The 21,824-nt window shown below is 40.2% G+C and overlaps 1 protein-coding gene and 1 long non-coding RNA gene across 17 annotated transcripts in view; both read right to left on the bottom strand.

Annotated features, from left to right (window-relative positions):
- Nucleotides 1–21,824, bottom strand: part of TNRC6B (trinucleotide repeat containing adaptor 6B) — a 272,807-nt gene that overhangs the window by 106,962 nt on the left and 144,021 nt on the right. The gene's annotated exons all lie outside the window — the stretch shown is intronic.
- On the bottom strand, nt 3,607–20,963 carry LOC130454544 (uncharacterized). The gene is made up of 2 exons (XR_008912158.1): nt 4,589–20,963; nt 3,607–4,484 (listed from the first exon to the last, which is right to left on the bottom strand). It is a non-coding gene; the product is annotated as an uncharacterized LOC130454544 (long non-coding RNA).

Here is a 21,824-nt window from a genome sequence, read left to right as displayed (position 1 = left end):
AGTCTAGCAGAAAGGATAGACAATCAGTCTTGTCCAGTTTAGTCCCAGAGGACAGAATTAGAAATATTAAAGTTGCAATGAGGAAGATCTGCTTAATACAAAGGAAAACTTCCTAACACAAGGTGGCTTCCAAGAGCGGGATAGACTACCTTGAAAAGTTCAAAGAATCAGAGATATGAGCTGTAAATTTAACCCCTTCATTGTACAAAGGAAGAAACCATGGACCTGGGGAGTAGCATCTCCATAGGAAGAAGACTAGATGACCATGTATGTGGGGCTCTTGGGAAACTGGGGTAAGGGAAGAATTTCTCTGAGGTCTTATTCTAACTCTGGGCCTCAGGGAGGAATTCTAGGGAGTAAAACAATTGCTTTAGAATCCAAACCCTTGAAAAGCTTAAATGAACAGTGTTTTTCTATAGTCTATTCTGACAAGAGATGAATGAATGACAAATAAATAAGATGTCAGCAACACCTAATGGGGTTTATAAGTCAATTCCCTTTCCTGATGATCCTTCACCAGGAAGATGAGGGAACTGGAACTAGAGGATCTCACAGGCTTCCCTTCCTAAATTTCTAAGATTTAGGACCTGTGAACCCTGAATTAAAAGCAGTTCATATCTTCTCCCACATTCACTCTAGAGAAAGGAATAAATACCAATGGTAGAAATTAAAACAAGGCCTATGAGAAGAGTTCAACAATATGAATCTTTGCATAATTGTTATACACATAACCTTTTGGGAAACAGAATGAGAAGAAAAGTCACAGAACATACCTTTGGAGAGCTGAGATGACTTGTGATGAGAAGATAATGAAACTACTTTTTAAGCTGCTTTAGTTATACCCCAAATTAATAATTGTGTCATCTGCCTTCTCTGGTCCTGTTCATGTGTTGCTTAACGGAAGTGGAGGAAGGCATATGCTATGATGGGGTCCACTGTAAATTTATATTATCTATCACCAGCCAAGACTCCAGCAACAAGGCTTGCCTCTTACTCCTGATGCTACACTCTCCACAGACAATCTGTTATGTGTTTGGCTGAGAAAAGACTATTCCCCCTGAACTTCTTCTCTATCTCTCAAAGCCCTTGACCATTTTTTTCCCTGCTTTCTTCCAGTCTCTGGTAAAGAGGCAGCCCTTGTAGACAAGGCAACAGAAATCTAACCATACTTTTGAATCATCCTCTCCACTGCCCATGCAAATAAATCATTTTTCCTTCTTCTCTCCTCCCCTTCTCATCTTCTTATACTTTTCCTATCTACCAGGTCGATTTTTTGATGCCTACAATGCTTAGCAAACCTCTCCCATCCTTAAAAAAAATCTCACTAGATCCTATGTGAACAAGCTATCATCCCACTTTCTGCTCCCTTTCTCATCCAAATTCTTACTAAAAAAAAGTTGTGTCTGTTCATTGCCTCTCCTTTCTCTCTTCCCACTCACTGACCCTCAGAACTCTGGCTTCTATTGTCATCATTCAATTGACCACAAAATCTGATGGACTTTTCCTCAATCCTCATTCTTCTAGAGCCCTGGGAAGCAGCCTTCCTCAATGCTTGCTGTCTCAGTTCTCCCTATCTGACAATTTCTTCTTATGGTCTCCTTTGATCACTCACATTGTTTTGTCCACAAATTGTGAGCATACCTATTCCAAATCTATATGCCCTGCATCCTTTCCCCTTCCCACCAGATGAGGGATTCTCAACTTTTTTTTTTGGGGGGGTGTCATGGATTGAGTTGGCAGTTTGGTAAAGACTACCCCTGCCTCTTAGGATGTTTGTTGTCTAAATGCATAAATGGAGGATATGCTAAATTTTAGTTAGAAGTGAGTGAAACTAAAGATAAACCTTTTCCCCTGCAAACAAGTTCAAACTCTAGGTTAAGATTCCCTACACCACATGAGGCTCCTTCTTTACCATGTCTCCCTAAAAGTATATAATGATGACTGATAACTACATCAAAGTAACAAAGTAGAAAATAATTTCTCCACCCCTCAAATTATTGGTCTTTCTGTATGTTAAAAACAAAATCAAGAAAAAAGCAAAGAAAATTTCCCATTCAAAATAACAACAAAATATATGAACTGTCTTAGGAGTTAACATGGGGAGACTATAACTACAAAAGCATGCTTACAGATCAGGTACAGGAGTGGAAATTAATATATTGGAGTCAGGGTTAATGATTAACAAAGGGGGAGAACAAGAGAACATAGGATTCAAGGAGGGAAAGCAGCAAGTAGTTGGCCCAGGTAATTAGAGGGCCAGAGCTGTGATGGGAGAAAAGTGACTAGCAACAGTTGCTATTGTTCCACTTAGATGTGTACATACAAATACACACACTTTATACTAGCATTTATAGAACGCCTTAAGGTTTGCAAAGTGCTTTACTAAATATCACATTTGATTCTCACAACAACCTCAGCAAGTAGGTATTGTTATTATCTCATTTTTACAGAAAGGAAAACAGAGGTAGAGAGAGGTCAGTGATTTGCTCAGCTTTAAGTGTCTAAGGCTGTATTTAGACACAGGTCTTCCCCAGGCCTAATGCTCTGTGCTGCCCCCCCATTGGAGATCCCAACACAGAATTGTTCCTTTTTCTTCTTCCTTATTTGTGTGACTGCTTAATCTGTTCACATTTCAAATTGGGACTATTAGCTTTGAGCTTTCTTCCATTTATTTCTTTTAGATTAACTTTCATTCCTCTCCCTTAGACACTGGCACTCTGCACTTGGGAGGAATTCTGTTTCAGTGACAATCTGATGCTTGCCTGTTCTCACTAGTTCCCTGTCCCTCCCCACAAAATCTTTCACCTCACCCAGGTATCTGAGTTCATGGACAATTTACTCTTTTCTTCTTCTCTTTTGGTCTTTAGCCTCTTAAATTAGTAAAGCAAATGTTCCTTTTCCACAATCCTCTCCAGTATTATTTTAATTCTTTTGTTGCATGTTTAAAAAAAGTTTCTCTTTTCTTTGTTCTCTTTCACTTCTCTGAATTCTATTTCCTAATTTGGCCTATGTGTCCTTATTGGTTCCTTCTTCATTCTCTCAAGAGTCCCTCATAAGACTGACCTACTACAGCACCAGCTTGGAGCTCCCTCTTCTCCCTCATGTGTTATCACTTGTGTAGATCTCAACCCATCCTCCTTTTTTCCTACTATGCCTTGCTTTTCAAGGTGTCCATTCAAGAAGGAAGCACGAGCACGGTGGTGTGGTAGATACCTCTCTGTGTTACCAATTTCTGAGGCCCACAATGAATTTTCTTCACTCCTAAGACCATGTGTTTCTATCTCTGGTACTAGGACACTCCTATGCTGATATGCTATCTACTGCTAGAGTCCATATGGCATTTCTTCCTGTGGTGGGATGCACAATTCATGTCTAGAGAAGGTAAGTATTGTAATAGTGGGAGAGATAGAGAGGCTTTAAAATGCTAGGACCAGGAAACCAGTTGCTGTTGGGGACTGATTTTTAGGTAGCACCTTCCTTCTTCCTCCTCTAGTCTGGACAACTTTAATGGAGCCTTGACCTGACCAAAAGGTGAGTAAACCCTTCCCAACTCTCTTCTTTGATTTTTGAAATCCTCCCTCCTATTACAAAACTTAAGAGATAGTCTTCTGTAAACTAAAATGGCTAATTTATTTCTTGGAAAGGAAAGATAGGGAGAGAGAGGGGTAGAGGGAAGAGATGGGAGGTTCCTAATATCTTTTCCCTATCAACTGTTGAAGGCTTTGGTCACAAAGTCTCTTCAGAGAAATGGTTTGACTTTCAGAGTTTAAATCAGCAGGTGTCTTCAATGGGCAAGAACTTCTTCAACTCAACCAGGTAGAAGGGGTATTAGATGAGCAACTCTCCTCCCTAGCTCTTATCAGAGTCTTTGGTAAGAGAGTGAGTGATCAGACTCAGCTCTGGCCAACAGTTTCAGCTTTTTGAATCTTCCATGGAATCCTCAATTCTTCCTTCCCCCGCCAGCTTCCCAAATGTTCCATCTGCCTCTCCTGGGTCCATCTTCTTTAAATCTCATATTTCCCTCTGCTTTTGGCCATTTCTCTTGACTACAGTATGATGGCACAAATTCTCCTCCAGGAAACAGTATGCAGTGTGGAGGCACAGCCCTTTTCTTTCCTGTTTAAGTTCTTCAGCAGGTTTTCCTTTCTCCCTTTATATTCCTTTATACTCTCATTTCTCCTATCCCATCCTCCATCACTTCTATGATGTTCTGTCTGACAATACCTCCCCCTCCCATTCAGAGGTCAAAAAAAACATCCACTCATTGTTTGCTTATAGACAATGTTTGGGTCTATCATTTAACTGCCTTCTCACTTTCTTCCTATTCTTTTATTCTTGTCTTCAAAAAAGAGACTGATTTATGTGAGCAACAAAATGGTGTACTAGACATTTTCCCCAATCCCTACAATCTTCTAAACCTCTACAAAAGAGAAACTGTGTGCCAAAGATAAAGCAACTTGAGTTGTTTCCATGGTATGGGACACCTAGAATACAAAAGGTTTTTAAACAATGAAAACTCCTCAAACCTAGAAATTGATGCTCATTGATTTGAGCTAACTCAGTACCCTTCTCCCAGCCTTCATGCTACCTAGGAGAAGAGGCTGTACCAGTAGACCCTGGGACAGTGATGATCCCCTACCCCATACAGGGGAGGAAGAAAGCGCTCCTATTGGATTGCTGGGCAGAGGATATGAAAAAATGTTGTCAGGCATGGTGGAAAGGAGGCTCCACCCAAATCTGTCTGCCTTTCTCTAGTAACAAACTCTTGGGGGTGGGGAGAGGTGGGGTAAGGGCAGCTTTATGTCCACAGAAAGCACTCTGTGTGTCATAGGTTTGTCATTACTGCCCTAGGACATGACAACTTGCTCTCTGATCACACCCCCCTCCTCCCTGCCCTTTTCCACTGTTTGGGTCTCAACAGCTAGTTTTTTTTATATCAATAAAGGATCAAAAGCTTGTCAGGAGCCACAACCCCACAGCTCTAGCACTGCAAAGTGCTAAAGACTAAACTGTTGGTGCTGGGCCAGTAGTACACTATGCATTCGAGGGGCTGTGCTGCACTCCACCAAAATTGAGGGAAAGAGTACAACATCCATCTGGGGCCAATTCTGACACTTAAAAATTGAAGCAGAGGCTGAGTTGCTTTAAGATCCTGTAAACCACAATCAGAAGGGAGGGAGTCAGGAAATGAGTAATAAGGGGGAGGGGGGGAACAACACAATGAAAGTACCACAGGTGTCAAGAAGAAAAAATCTCAAAGTTCAAAGTAACAACCAAAACAAACAAACAAACAAAAAAACCCCCTACAAATTCCAGATCAAGTTCAAAAGTCTCTGAATAAATACTATAAAATAAGAGAAAATAAACTAATACTTGATGAGAACAGAGGACCTTGGGAACTACAACATGCTGTTCCTGAGTGACTTAAAAGACAAATGAGAATTATGAGATCAGAATGGAAAAATCTGAATTTATAATGGCACACTTAATTAAAGAAAAAGAGAACAATAGATTGGGAATGGAGATACATGAAAATAAAGGACAACATAGAAGAAAACAAGCAAAACCCAATAATATTGAAAGAAAACAGGCTTATTATGCAAGCAAAACATAAACAAGAGTGCCTAGAGACAATCCAAGAATCACAGGCCTCCTTGAAGAACACAAGACAAAAAACTTTAATATAATGAAGAAAATAATAAAAGAACTGTTTGGAATTTCTGAACATAGAAAATGAAATCCAATGGCTAGTTTGCAGATCATTTATAGAAAACAAACAAAAAACCAAAGGTGCAAATTTCAAGACACATGTTTGATTGAATTTAGCAATTTGAATAAAAGACAAGCTTTTCAACCCATCAGTAGAATGACTTTCAAATACAAAGGAAACAGTAATTAAATGATGCCAAACCAGCTTGCACCCACTAGAAAAAGGAAGGTGGGGGATGGAATAATGTTTTCCCAAGAGCAATGGAGCTCAGAATGCAGCCTAAGGTGACCAGTCCTACAATCCTGAGTTTAACCATGAAATATGGACCCCTTCAGTAATAAAGAACTTGAAACATTTTAGAAAGAAAACCAGAACTGAAGAGATCATTTGCTTCAGTACCTCATAGAACAGAAATGCAAGAGCAAATTATAAATGCAGAGAGCAACAGAGACTTCTTTCTAAGTGTACAGAAAGGGAAGAAGGCCAAAATATGGAAGAGGGAATACTGAAAAGGCAAATGGAGGCATTATGGATAGAATCTAGAAACTGGTAATACTGCCTACTGATGAAAATTACGCCTTTTGTGGTATTAACACATTATAACATAAGAGGTTAGATGGGGGGAGTGCAGGTGGATAGAAAATGATTGATCTGCTGGGGTCAAAATTTCTATTATTAGAAATTGTGGGAAAGTGATCTCTGTGGTCTCAAAAAGAGAAAAGTCTACCACAGTGGGGGAGGGAGGGTGAGAAGCAAAGAGGAAACAATGTAAATGTGTGGGGCATGGGGAGAAGGAGGCCTTTCTGTGGAGGCAGGAGGGGTTTCTGCTTACGAGTGAAGGAAGATGTAGAACTTACACTGTCTGAGGTCTGGGGGTTTTGATGCTAGAAAAATCCACTATTCCTGGGGTAGGGAGTTGGAATCCACAGGAGAATATGGACACAGGAAGGAGATTTAAGTAATGGGGGGTGGGGAATGTCGACAAAAGAGGGTATAGATAGTAGAGGGAGTGCAGGTAGAGGTGCCTGATTTTGGAGCAAGTGTCCTCTCTGACACCTTCAATAATTAACACTGTTCTGAGAGTGAAGCACTGGAACCCATAGGCCAAGCCCTACAAGGCAATAGCAGACCTATTGAACCTAGAAGGCAGAGCCTGGAAAGACCAGATGATTATAGGGTTCTTGAATCAGAGAATGAGGATCTAGAGTAAAGAGAAAGATAGACAATGAAGAAAGTGAGAGAAATCCTTTTTGGAAAGGGCCCCCAAAACGAAATTAAAAAATGAATGAACAGGGCTAGTGGGGTGGGTTGGGGGGGAGGAGAAGATAGAGGAATGTACTTGACTGAACGGAAAAAAATAGAAAAGCAGGAAAGAAAATGAAACTAATAAAACCCTAAAGGGAATGGGGTATAACTGCAAAGACTTGATCAGGTTAAGTGGAAAAGAGCTGAGGGGAAAAAAAAGACAAAAGTAACTGAAGGAAAACAATATTATATTAACAGTAGAAAAAGGGGGGAAAAACCATAGCTTGAAAAAAATCTTAAGAGATATGTGGAGGAAAATACAAACCTAACCCATAATTTTAAATGTGTATGGATTAAACAATGCAACAAAACAAAAAGAGTGACAGATTGGATAAGAAAACAAAACCCCACAATCTGTTATTTCCAAGAAACATGTTAAAAAGCCAAAGATATACGACAGAAAAAAAATTGAAGAAACTGTTCTTTAGCACCTCAATTCAACTTTTTTTGCTTTTATTTCATTTAACAATGGCCAGTAATCATAAGAGCATACATTTCATTAATACCTGCTTGATTATTGCACTTATTCACCTTTTGTGAGACAAGCAAATACACCTTTTCTTCTGCCACCGTTAGCAAGGACACACACACACTGTCTTGTGATAAGGCCTTTTTGTGCAGACCCTTCATACCCTCATACCTGAACTATTACAATAGCTTGATGCTTGATTTCCCTTCTCAAGTCTCTCTCCACTCCAGTCCAATCTGAACTCAGCTGTCCAGAGTTTCCAGTGTCCAGAGTTTCCTAAGGTTCAAGTCTGACTATGATACCCTCCTTACTCTATAAACTATCGTTGGTTTCTATGTATTACTAGAATCAAACACAAAATCCTTTAATGTGGTTTTAAAAGACCTTCCTAACCTAATCTGTGCCCTCCCCCTTCCAGTCTTTTTACAACTTCTTCCTACCATATATTCTGAAAACTTGTGATCCTAGGCCACTTCTCATTCCCCACACAGGATGGCCCACCCTCCCAACTCCTAACATAAGGCACTAGCTGTCCTCTGAGCCTGGTTTGCTTTGCTCTCTCTCTCTCTCTCTCTCTCTCTCCCCTAATCTCAGTCTCCTAGTTTCCTTGGTTTCCTTTAAAAGCCTCAGCTGAAAACTTACTTTCTGCAAGAAGAATTTCCCAGTCATCCTTAATCTTAGTGAGATTCCTTCTCACCACTGAATCCCATTTATATTTTGTTTGTACAGAAGCTGATTGCATGTCTCCCTCATTAGAATGGGAGCTCCTTGAGGGCACCATGTGTTTATCTTTTGCCTTTATTTATCCCCCTGGCACTTAGCACAGGGCCTGGCAAACAGAAAGTGCTTAATTGATACTAGTTCCTTTACAAGTCAAATCTCCTGTTCACCCCAGTTCCTTCTAGGCTTCCCCATAGCACCACAATGTCTACTGATTCTCTTTCCTGGGTTTTTAAGTTCAGCTTTGGAGAATGCATCATTTGGGGTGGGGGTGGGGGTATTTCCAGTTAGTGCTCCTTTGTTTTAGGAATATACCATTACATTCACTGCAGGCTTTGTTGTTACTGGATCTGTGCTTTTAATTTTAAAATTTTTATTTATTTTAAATATTTTTCCATGGTTGCATGATTCATTTTCTCTCCCTCCCTTCTTCCCCTCTCTCCCCCACCACCCCTAACCAACAAACAATTCTATTGGGTCATACAAATGTGGATCTGTGTTTTTTAACATATCCCTTGGAGTTTTTCTTCTGTGAGTTTGATTGATCAATATTTTGTCTGTACGCAAACATTCTGGCAATTTACCTGTTACTTATTTCCTGCCATACAGTTGGCTTTTAGGATTCCTGTTATATCATATGATTCTGTCAGAGCCCTGTATAATAATCAATATCTCTGTACCCTAAATTCAATATAATTTAGGCACAGGCTATGGAATTAATGGGGTTTTCTTGCCTTTTTGCTCTTTTTGGCCTCTTTTATGATGTCCCCTAATTGGCTCCATTTTCAGAGTTTTTTTTGGAAAGATGTTCAATGGTTTTTTTTTTCTATTTCTTTAACATACTTCTATAAATCTATGTTAAAAGCTCTGACTTCTAACCTAATTTTGTTTCAAATATCTTTTTAAAAAGTTTCATTTCTCTTTCAAACCATTCCAGAATTTCTTTCTGCTCTTCCAAGATTCCTGTGTAGTGTGAATTATTTAACCTCATTTGAGAATTTTAGTTTGCTTTTCTTCATGGGATAATCCTTGTTGTAAGCTGGCAACTACATTTTTTTTTTAAAAACCCTTACCTTCTGTCTTGGACTCAATGCTGTGTATTGGCTCCAAGGCAGAAGAGTGGTAAGGGCTAGGCAATGGGGGTCAAGTGACTTGCCCAGGGTCACACAGCTGGGAATGGCAACTACATTTTTACTCATTTTTCATTTGTCTTCATGACCCCCCCCCCCATCCACTGTTTTATTTACCCCTTGTGATCTAGAGTTTTTTTGTATTTGATCCTGGAGACAAAAGGAAGCCAGTGGAGTTTACTGATAAAGGGTGACATGATCCGATCCATATTTTAGGAAAATCACTCTGGAAGCTGAATGGAAGATGGAGTGTGTGAGGAAAGAGCCTTGAGGCAGGTAGCCACCCCAGCAACTATTGCAACAACCCAGGCATGAGACAATGACAGACTGCACCAAGGTGGTGCTGAAAAGAGGATATATAAGAGAGATATTCTAAAGATAGAGGCCCTGAGACTTGATAACAGATTAGATACAGATAGTAAGAGATAGTGAGGCACAGAGGATGACACCTCAGTTGTAAGCTCAGGAGAATGGGAGGATAGTGCTGTCCTTGACAATAATTTAGAAGTTTGGAAGGGTGGAGGTCTAGGGGGAAAGACAACCAATTTTGGACATTTTGAGTTGAAGATGTCTCCAGGACAGCTAGAGTTTGAAGTATCTGAAAGGCAGTTGGAGATGCACAACTGGTAGTGAGTAGAGAGGCAGATCAAGGAATCATTGATAAGAAGCTGATAACTGAATTCCTGGGGAATGAAATCAACAAGCAAAGTAGTCTAGAAGGAAAGGAGGGTCCAGGACAGAGTCCTATCCTGTATAACTACCAAAGACAGGAGTTTAAAGTCAAACTTAATGGCAAGAGAGACTCCAAATTTGCTGAGTAGGGAGGGACACAGTCAGATCAGGACTTTAGGAGAATAGCTGTGTGGTGTTCTCCACAGACTGGAGAAAGGTGAGATCAATCAAAAGGCAACTATAAAAGCCCAGTGAGAGGAGGTAAGGACCTGAAATGCTGTGGTAACTGGGAGAAGAGGACAGGTAGGAGTGACATTGTGGGAAGTAGAATCTCTTAAGAAGCAGCAACTTGATTGGGTGTGATAGAAGGGGAAAGAGCAAGAACATCTCAGATTCTGAATCTAGGTGACTAAAAATATAGTGTTGACCTCATAGAAATGGTAGGTAAATACAGAAGAGAGATGGATAAATCCCTATGTTTGGATTATTTTCCTGATGACTAATTTTTGTCCATAGGCTTGAGAACAAACTTTTAAATAAATGTGAACTCTGACAAGTAATATTTTAAAATCTTTATATTCCCCAGTCTAGCCATAGTGCTTAGAATATAGTAGACATTTAATAATTGCTTGATGAACCTATCCATACAATGTATATTACAGACTTAACTAGGTCATCTGAATGAGAATCATGTTCTTTACTAGTAGAAAATGGAATGAGTATGGGATCCTTCCTCCCCTTGAATTAAAGTGATACAAGGCATTTAATATTTTATGTTCTCAACTATAAATGATTATTATGTCCCTTTTTTGTTAATAATCTGTTAGCCAAGTAATCATCATAGAAATTATATATTAGTAATTTTAGTCATGATCAAAGTCTTAAATTCTGTGACAGTTTTATTCCAATGATTTATATAATTTATAATTAAATCTTTAAAGGACCCAGTGATGTTGGACAAAAGAGCCTCTAAGGTGTCTACCAGCAAAGATTCTGTGTCTCTCTAGTCACCATCATGGGTGTGTATGTAAATTTCACTAAGACAAAAGGTAAAGGCAATTTGCACCTGTCACATCCACCACCACAGTAATTAAGCCTCATCTACTGTTTCCCTTCTCAGTCAATAAACATTTATCCAGCAGCTATAGGAAGAAACCACACTAGAGACCAAGGAAAGCATGAAAAAAATGAGACATGGGTCATGCATGGGGGGAGAATCAACCAATCCATGGTGAGACCTAGACTCTGTGCCAGCTGGTTCTACTGAACTTGTTAGTGGATCAGAGATCAGGGGTCAGAAGCAGCATCAGAGATCACCATCTAATCCAACCCTCTCATTTGATAGGTGAGGCACCTGAGGCTTAAGGAGGGAAGGGTCACTCAAGGGAGGAACAGCATCAGCCATTCCATGTATTCCACTCTGAGGAAGCATGAGACAGAAGAAGTGAATTGGCCCCTCAAGCCTTAGGGCAAGGAACAGGGCAGAAAAGAGTGTCAGTAGCAGAGGATGCTACCTGGCCAGGGGTGGCAGTGCCTAGGAATTTGTATGACTCAGCCCTTTCCTTATCCAGAAGTGAATAAAATTCACAGAACAAATAATTCTGACTATTTGTAATTTTCACCTCCCCCTTTTCTAAATGCTGCTGATTGTCATCTTTCAGATCTAACTTTTGTAATGTCAAGACTATCAATGACTGGTCTTATATCAGTCAGTTTTTGCTTAGAACAGAAAGACTGTGGGGCATCATGTGGAAAAAGGGTCTTCTGCCGACCACATTTCTAATGCTTCGTCAGGATGGTAGTCATTCAATGACAAGGTCAGGTTGCCAGAGTCAGTTACCATACCCACAAAATAGAAACTACAGAAGGACAATCTTGCCCTTCTTGTCCTCTCCTCAGTTATTATAAGAAAATAACTTGGTGCATGAAATAATACTTTTACTGCTGGTTCTATAATACTTAAGAGGCCTCTCCTTAGAAGGCCTACATGAACTACTGGCAATGTTCAGAGGTGCAGATACAGAGGGAATCTGGAGGCACAATTATAGATCAACAAGAGATTTCAAAATTCATGTAATTCTAGTCGAATTCCATTCAATATATATTACTTTGTTGTTTATTCATTTCAGTTGTGTCCAACTCTTCCTGACCCCATCTGGGGTTTTCTTGGCAAAGATTCAAGAGTGGTTTGCCACATTCTTCTCCAGCTTGTTGCCTCAGATGAAGAACTAAGGTAAACAGGATTAAGTGACTTGCCCAAAGTTACAGAATAAGTGTCTGAGGTTGGATTTGAACTCAGAAAGGAGAGTCCTCCTGATTCTAAGCCCAGGACTGTCCATTGTACCACCTAACTATTGCAATAGACCTCAAAATTAATGTAATTCAGGAGCTAAGAAATAGTCAAATTCCATTCTATACATATTTATGTACAAAGTACTACATACAACAAAAAGATGAAATTAGATGGGAGCTCAAAGTTGAATAGAAGGGCTGTGTGGGTATGCTTTGAGACAGAGAAAGAATTAGATACAAAGCAAAACAAAAGAAATTCAAGGAGAGGGGCTATGCAGACAATGCTTTGAGAAACTTAAAGGCGAAATTACTTTGAGTTCAGAAGGAAGATGAGGAGATGCTTCAAAGAGCAAGTACTTGTGTCGGGATCCAGAGGATGAGTTCAATAAACTAGGATAGAAAAGAATGGCAAAAGTCCCAGATTCTGAGTCAAAGAGGGTAAGAACCTCCTGAGCTTCCAGGCAAGGGGCCCAGAGAATCTATGCAAAGTTGAGAGATGGAATGTCTCACATAGGAATAGCAAGAAAGTCAATTTGGCTTCAGTGTCAAAAGCATAACGGGGAGTAATGTAAAATCCACCTGCAATGACAGAGTGAATGAGATGGTTAAAGAATTTTACATTCCCAGAAGAACAGAGGTTTTCTATCATTTCTGATCTAACTTCCCTTAGTCCCACCAACCCTGAAGCTTTTGGAACAGGGAAGAATTCTAAGGTCAAAGCCTATGCTTCTTTAACATTCCTCTCATGGCTTGAGAGGAGAGACTGATTCAGCCCTTGAACAGAGAGATGATGATGATGACATCTTCATCTTGGGTGTTATGGTGAATTTGTGGTGTCAGCAGATCTACCAATTCACTTTCAGGTGGACAAATGCAGTGGAAAGAAAGAAATGTATTGGTCCATCCATTCTGGAGGGTAATTTGGAATTATGCCCAAAGGGCTTTAAAAAAAGGCCTGTCCTTTGATCCAGCCATAGCACTGCTGAATTTGTACTCCAAAGAGATAATAAGGAAAAAGACTTGCAAAAAAAATATTTATAACTGTGCTATTTGTGGTGGCAAAAAACTGGAAAATGAGGGGATGCCCTTCAATTGGGGAATGGCTGAACAAATTGTGGTATATGTTGGTGATAGAATACTATTGTGCTAAAAGGAATAATAAAGTGGAGGAATTCCATGGAGACTGGAACAACCTCCAGGAAGTGATGCAGAGTGAGAGGAGCAGAACCAGGACAACATTGTACACAGAGACTGATACACTGTGGCACAATAGAATGTAATTAACTTCTCTACTAGCAGCAATGCAATGACCCAGGACAATCCTGAGGGACTTATGAGAAAGATGCTATCCACATCCAGAGAAAGAACTGTGGGAGCAGAAACACAGAAGAAAAACAACTGCTTGATCACATGGGTCGAGGGGATATGATTGGGGATGTAGACTCTAAATGATCATACTAGTGCAAACATCAACAACATAGAAATAGGTTCTGATCAAGAATACATGTAAAACCCAGTGAAATTGTGCTTTGGCTATGGGAAGGATGGGGGAGGGGAGGGAAAGAATATGATTCTTGTAACCAAGGAATAATGTTCTAAATTGACTAATTAAATAAAAATTAAAAAAAAATCCTTTGATGGATGGAGAAAGAAAAATTAAGGGGAGAATAGCTTTGAGGACTTTGTATGTGCATACATGCACACATGCTCTGTGTGAAGATAGGATTAACTTTCCCTTTGTCTACTTTTGAATTAATCAACAAAAGCGAATACACCCATACTTAGCCCTAAAGTAAGGGAAGTTCAAAAACTACTTACTACAGGAGTTTACACCTCCAATAGTGAAGACATTCCTACTTAACAACTAAGTGGGGGAGGTTCACAACCCAAGTGCTAAAGAAGGTGACAACTCAGAAATGACTGACTGCCCCCATGGGCATCCTAAGCAAAGTTATAGACAGCAATTGGTCCCTGTAAAGTAGGGGAGGGCACAGGAAGTGACACAAAGAAGGGTCTTTAAAAGTGGCAAAAACTTCTGTGAGCCTCCTTCTTTGACCTGAATCTGGATCATGGAAGAGCTGAGACTCTTGCACTTGAACTACATTTGTTAAGACAGTTCTTGGATTTTCTCCTTCAGACTACCACAAGGATGAGTGAAAAGGTTGACTCCTTTCCTGACTTCCAGAAAGAAAAGATTAATTGCCAGAGGAGTTTTAACAAGCCCTGCCTGATTCAGAGTAACTAGTGTGATAGGATAGATACCTTCTCTTCCATCTTTCTCATTTCTCTACTTTACTCTTTCCTTCTATTTTGTAAATAACGCTGCTAAAAAGTCATTTGACTTCAGATATATTAATTTTGGCAACCACATTATCTTAAATCTGGTCCAACCATTAATTTTGGCAACCACATTATCTTAAATCTAGTCCAACCATTAATTTTAATCCTTACATCTGAGAGTCCTAGGATCAGACTGATTATGCTGTAAGGGAACATAGCCCATAAAGAGAATGACAACAAAATTATAAAAGCTCTTAAGTCACCCTAAGCCATAGCATGCTTTAACTCACAAACACAAATATCTTTAAGAGAGAGTATGGTGTGGGGGTAGGTAGGTGGCTCAGTGGAGAGAGAGACAGGCCTTGAGATAGGAGATCCTGGGTTCAAATCTGGCCCCAGACACTTGCTATCTATGTGACCCTGGACAAGTCACTTAACCCCCACTGAAGAGCCCTTATTCTTCTGCCTTAAGTGAAACTTCTTATTGGTAAGGTAAAGGGTTAAAGGGGGGAAGAAGGGGAGAGAGAGAGAGAGAGAGAAAATATGGTACTGCAGAAAGAATACTGACTGTTGTCAGAAGCCCAGGGTTCTTTCAACTCAAATAAAATAATCCATGTGAAGCACTTTATTAAGTCTTAAAGTGCTACATAAATGTTAGTAATTCCTACTTAATCTTAGTTTTGCCATTGATACACTGTCATTATGACAATGGAAAAGTGCCTTTCTGCCTCTGGATCTCAGGCTCTCCCTCTGTAAAACGATGGGGGTTAAATCAACTGACCTCTCAGCTCCCTCAAAGAACTAAATCTATAAGGAAGGAAAAAAAGACTATTGGCCTTTTTATAAGCAACTTTATAAAAAGCCATTCCAGTATTAGTGGAGACAGGAGCCCAAGTACATGTACTTAAGGAGAGAATGGGTAGTGAGGAGAAAGAGATAGTAAGGAACATTCCTTTTTCTCTGCTGTTGGTAGCCAAGAACATGCTGTGTGGTTTAAACATGCACAAGACAAATGGGCCAATTCTGAGATCAGAGCTTTTGGCTTTCATAAACTCCCAAGATTTGAACTCTAGAAAGGTGAATCTTCCTGACTGCAGGCCCAGCACTCTGCCAATACTCCAACCTCAGAGAAGGGAATGTTTCCACTAACAAGGAGGCACATTGGCCATCTACGGTGAGGTGTGGAATGGGAAGGATTCCCTTAATGGCAGGGTGCTGCTCCCACATGTCTGTTGTCCCTGCATGGTGTCCTGGCTTGAGGGGTAGAAGTGATCCTGAAAGAGTAGCAGGAGGCCCAGGAAGCCTGGGGCTGCCCAGGCATAAAAGGCAAGACTGACTGAAGGTAGAGGACATCTGGACAGTTTTAGGTTAGTTGGCCTCTTGCAAAAGCTACTTTTGTGGCAACCTTTTTTAACAAATGAGACCAACCAGTCACAGAAATCTGACAACTGCTTTCCAAACACACCGATTTCCTTCTTTGTAAAACAAAGACTTGAAAAGGAGGAAAGAGCAGGTTTTTAATTGCATGCCAATTCTTCTAACTGCATGCCCCTCAAGCTTCCACAATTCAGGTTCTCTGGTAAAATACTGGATACCAGGGAAACGATGATAATGAAATTGCTACATAACATTTTAAAGGAAAACAGAAGGATTTGGAACAAATACACTGTTTTAAAAAACAAACAAAAAAAGCTACTAAGCCCCATTTTTTTGCAGTTCAGACACAAAAGGTTTCAAACACAAGCCAATCCTAGGTCTTATTAGTGGTTAAGAACAAAGTCAAACTCCAATTGTTTACTTCAGTGTGACCCCCAAATGCTGCCTTAAGATAGAGGCAGGGTCAGAAATAAAAGAATAAATGACTGAAGAACACTAAGCTAGCCCTTCCCTCAAAGCCTCCTGAGGCTAGGTAATGGCCAAAGTGGCAGAAAACAAGACCCATCTGGACTTCCTACCTAGTCAAGGTTTCTCCAAGCTCAGTAACCCAGGATAACTGTAGGTCCGTGACCTAATCAGGCTGAGTAAAAGACTCTTCAGCCCTAGAGAGTCCTGTATAGTTAGAGAAGGCACCAAGTCCAAGAGTGGGGGTGGGAAGGGACATGCAATATGCAGTGTATGTAAAAAGGTGGTATGGGGAAGGTGGGAAGTCTTTCCAGGCCCAACTTTCAGGTAGTCACTACTTATAGGTCAGGGCCAGTTCATTCCAAACTTGAAGTCCCCACTTCCTCACCTGTGAAATGAGGAGCATAGCCAATCTTTGAGGTTGCCTCCATGCTTCTAAGCTTTATATCATAATGGTAAAGAGGCATGTTAATTAAGCATTTCTGATAGAGAAATCAATCATTTAATATTTAAAATGTTAAAGAGAAAATAGTGTTACTATTTATTTTCTTCCATCAACACCCAGCACACCAACCCAAGAAGCCCTGCTCCAACTTCCCTGGGATGCTGCTCCAACACTAGGGTGTCAGCGAAGTCTGAAAGTTCAGTACAGGTTAATGATGGGACAAGCAGACAAAAGACCATTCCTCTCTAAGATGAAGGAAGTGAGTCCCACTAGACTGACCAGGGCAGATCACATCAAAGAGATGTTCAGTTCTGGACACCAAAATTATGACTGGGAATGAGCTAGAAATCACCTGGAGGTTGGGGGCCAGAACAGCAAAGGGCTTTGAGATCATAGGACAATGAGCTAAAGCAACTGTGGATGTCTTAACAGAACATGAGAAATGTTTCAAGAATCTGAAGGCCTGCCCCCCTCCTCCCCCCCACCAGCTCCCCCATCCCCCCCACCCAGGGAAGAATGAGGAGCAATGAAAGGGGAGTGGCAGAAGCAAACAGAAGCTTGAGGGAAAGAAAAACTTCCCTGAGTCAGAGCTACTTCTAGAATAAAGTGCTGATGATCCTTGACAAGGAGGCTGCATGTAGGAATTCAGGTGCAGGCTGTGCTTTCCAACTCTGGGGCCAGGGCACAACAGGAATTCCGGCTTCTATTGTTGGTAGTGTATCCTAATGGTGCCAATAAGAGTCATGGGGATGAAGCATTTGCCCCATGTTTTAGTACAGAATCCAGATTGCAGGTTCCTAGAGGGTTCTAAACACACCCAAGGCTCATTAGAACCTTTCCCTTAAAACTGCCTTTTCTCCTGAGCCTTTAAGCTGAGGTCAGCAACTAAAAATGGCTATAATTCTATTCATATTTGATTTCCTATTTTCTTTTACATTACACTTTTTGTTCAAAACAAATGAATGGGTCTGGTTTATGACAAAATAGGATAAAATGCTCACCAGCCTTGCAAAAGTTCTAATGACTCCCCTTCCACCTGTTTTGGGGCAAGGATATGGGGGGGGTACCTATAGAAGAACTTGGGCCTCCTCTCTCCTTGGACCATGGGAATAATCAAAAAGCATACGTTATCTCTACTTATGTGCCAGGCACTGAGGATACAAAGAATGAAGTTTGCACTCCAATCTTGTGACAGTAAAGTACATGTAAAGCTATGTCAAATAAGAGAACAAGAAAAATAAGCCCAGGGTGGGTTGGGGGTGGTGGTGGTCACTAGCAAATTGGGGGAATCTGGAAAGGCTTCAAGTAAACAGTAAATTTGAACCACGTTTTGAAGGAAGAGTGATTTTGTGAGGCTGAGGTAAGCAGGAAATGCATTCTAGGCATGTAAGATAGTCATGGCAAAGGCATACAAAAAAGAGGCAGAGTGGGAGGCAGCCAAGTATGGGAAGAGAATAACGTTCAAGGAGGCTAGAGAGAGAAATGAAGGCCAGGTTGGGAAGGCTTTCCAAGAAATGACAAGGAATCAATGGAGTTTACTTAGGCACAGGGATGGCATAGTCTGATTTTTGGCATCTCTAGAGAGGTTAGACTAGAAAAGAAAGAATCTTGAGGCAGAGGAAGAGAGGCTGGGACAGGCATCAAAGTGACAGATGAGGAAGGCTTTAATTCAAGTGGTTTGTTCCCTCTCTACCCAGGACTCAATGCAGTTATGCTTCCCTACAATGCTCTCTACCTCCACAGGTATTCATTAACTCATTTTTTCAAGTATAGCGGTACAATTAGTTTGTGAAAGGCAATGGACAATCTCCAGGGCCTTTCCTTCAAGACTGAGGCCACTTCTGCATTCTAATAAGGGCACTGTGGAGAAAACAATTGTATTAATGAATGATATTCTATTAATTCACATAACCCAGTTTGTTTTGGCCATTCCCCCAATGAGTACCTGTTTCCAGAATTTTGCTTAGTTTTTTTGGCTACCAGAATCCAGTTGTGGATTATTTTGATATATAGAGGTCCTTTTGTCCCTGACTTTCCTCAGAGTTAGCTTTATAAAGATGCTATAGGAGGTTAAACATTTTTCACAAGAACTCATATAGATCAGGGAACTCATTATGTGAATGTTCCCTCCAACGATGCAGACCCAAACTCAAACATGGCTGTCTATCCTGTCTACCTTTGTCCAAATTCAAAATGGGCTACACAGGATCTGCCCACTCAACATACTGGTAGCCCTTTGGCTCCTTGGCTGGTCCACCTTCTCTTCTTGTCCCAGGATCACTTCATTCTGGCTCTTGGAGATCCTCCCTGGTTATGCTTCTTTACTCTAATCATGACCCTCCTATTGCTCTCTGTACAAACCTTGTCTTTCCTTCTTCAGTGATAGGGGATGCCAGCTCTGGCTGCCATACAAAAATACAGACTGAATGCTAGTCTTAAAGAAATAGAATTTACTTTCATTGGAAAGCTTCAGGATCAGTAAAAAGAAAAGTGCTTTACAGATTCCTGAAAGCAATTCTTTGCTTTTCTCTTCCTCCTAAGATGGCTGTTGTTCAGTTCTGGATCCAACTGGCTGCCATCTAAGGGCAGGCCTTGCCTTCCAAACCCATGTTGAAATCTGGGCAATAAACAATCTTCACTCCCTCAGTCTCTCTTATGCCAACAGTCAGGAAAAACACCTTTGAGTAATTATGGTATCTTCTAGGACGCCCTGTCATGTCTTAGTTGGGCCTTGATGCACTTAGGTGAGTGATAACTGCCAAAGAAGTAGTAATTGGGGAAATCTCATCGCTCCTAGGGAATTATTATCTTGAACTGGCTTCTGCACTGGATCTCCATCAGAGGCAAAGACCTTTAAGAAAAGGTATTTGCATCTCTATTTTATGCTATAACTGATGTTTATTATCATTAGATCTTTGAATTGATTTCTGCTGTGACATCTTCCAAGGAATCCTGACATGGACTTGTTATATGGATAGAAGAAATCTTGCTGCCTTGGAGTCTGTAAAGTGGTGTGAATTTGTTCTACTGAACTGAAAGGTTTTTCACAATCAACTAAAAAGCACAATGGGAATTTATATTTTTTTCTATCCTTCAGTTAACTGTGAGATGGCAAAGACATGATCCATTATTGAACACTGCTTGGGAAAGAAAATCTACTTATTCTTTACTAATGCCCTCAATTCATGTAGAGAGCACTCTCAAGAGATTTTTGCATAGATAAGAGAATAGACAAATAGGTTAGCCATTCTTTGATGTTCTTATGAATCACCTTTGATTTGACATTTCCCCCTTAGTTACTAAAAGGCACCAAAACAAATATTTTAATAAACATAAATTATGCATCTGCTATCCATTTTGAAGAATGTGTTATATAATACCTATTCCAAAAATATTTCTGTTGCTCAAAAATATTTATAATCCTTGGAGTACTGGGGTACATTCTTTTAAATATCTTCCCAAGGTGAGATTATGAAAAGACAACCCCCTCTTCCTTTCAATGAAAAAATCCCAGTATGTGGTTTGTTTGTTTTTTAATTGTTATCTCTCAGTAACATGTTATTTCTAAATGTATATAAAACTCATGCATTTGTCCAAATGGCTAACTGAAATTGGGTGAAACAATTCTTTATCAGAACTCTAAGATCTGGGGTCAAGTCATGGATCTGTAACTTTTTTAAGTTTGTCTCTCTAATTTTCAGTTTTCTCATTTCGAAAAAGAGAATGGAGTGGAGAATATCTATAATTTTCTTCATTTTGATTTTTAAAATGATGACTAGATGAAGTACAATCTGAATTAAAGGAAGACTTTTGTGTTAAAACCCTGAACCTCTTCTTCACTATGAATCAGATGAAGGCCAGTAAGGGTGTGGCCTCAGCACTCCAGCAGAGTAATGGCTACAAGAATATGGATTATGTTGGAGTTCTTTGGAAAAGAATTTCTATCACAATCTAAGTGCTATGTCATGTCAAGAAGCAAAGTTATATTTTGTATTGTAAAGACAGTAAAAAAAATATTTTTAGAGAAATAGCTTTGGAATGCAAAAAACACCAGGGAGGGATCAGGGAGAATTTACCTAATATACTAATGAAACGTCCCCCCCCCCCCCCCCCCGCCCCAATCCTTGCTTTTTGTCTTAGAATCATTACTAAATATTGGTTCCAAGGCAGAAGAGCAATAAGAGCCAAGCAACTGGGGTTAAGTAACTTGCCCAGGATTACCAGCTAGAATGTTTGAGGTCTCTAAGCCTGGCTCTCTGTCCATTGAGCCACAGTTGCCTCACTAATGAACTTCAAAGGATATGGGACAATTCTTAGAATTGTATAGAAGTCCTTGGGAACATACTACTTAAACAGCTTGTAAGATTCGAGATTTAAGAGGAAAAACAGAGTAACAAGTACAACTGTACAAACTAAACCTAAAATTGTTTCTATGAGGAGGAGGAAAGTATAACAACAAAGTCTTATGACAGAAAAAAGGTCCTACAATTTGAGGTCAATGAATCTCAAAGAAATAGTGGGATAGGTAACAGTACCATTGTACTATCCCCCAGGGTCTGATCATAACTGGTAGTGTTCAGTTCTGGTTCCATGTTTTGGGAAGGACAGTGATCATCCAGAGAGAAAGGGGAATATGATAATGGGAGGTCTCAAGCCCACTCCAGTTAAAAGAAGCAGGTATACTGAGTCTGGAAGAAAGGTATATCAGAAGGGACATAGCAGCTGCACAAAGGTATCAGTTCTGTTCTAGTTGGGCCCAGAAGGCAGTTGGGTGTTCATTCTTCCAAAAGACCTTTAAGCAAAGGCAGGTTGACCATTTATCTGACATCTTCTGGAAGGATCCTTACTCAGATAGGAGATGACATCTGGGTTCCCTTTCTATCCTAAAATACTGTGACATTTATTAAAGGAGTCTTGTAGACACAGTAAAGCATGCAAATAAGATTCTGTATTTACTTG

This window comes from Monodelphis domestica, chromosome 5, assembly GCF_027887165.1.
Source record: "Monodelphis domestica isolate mMonDom1 chromosome 5, mMonDom1.pri, whole genome shotgun sequence".
Taxonomy (NCBI): Eukaryota; Metazoa; Chordata; class Mammalia; order Didelphimorphia; family Didelphidae; genus Monodelphis; species Monodelphis domestica.
This window is presented reverse-complemented; position numbering and strand designations above follow the sequence as displayed.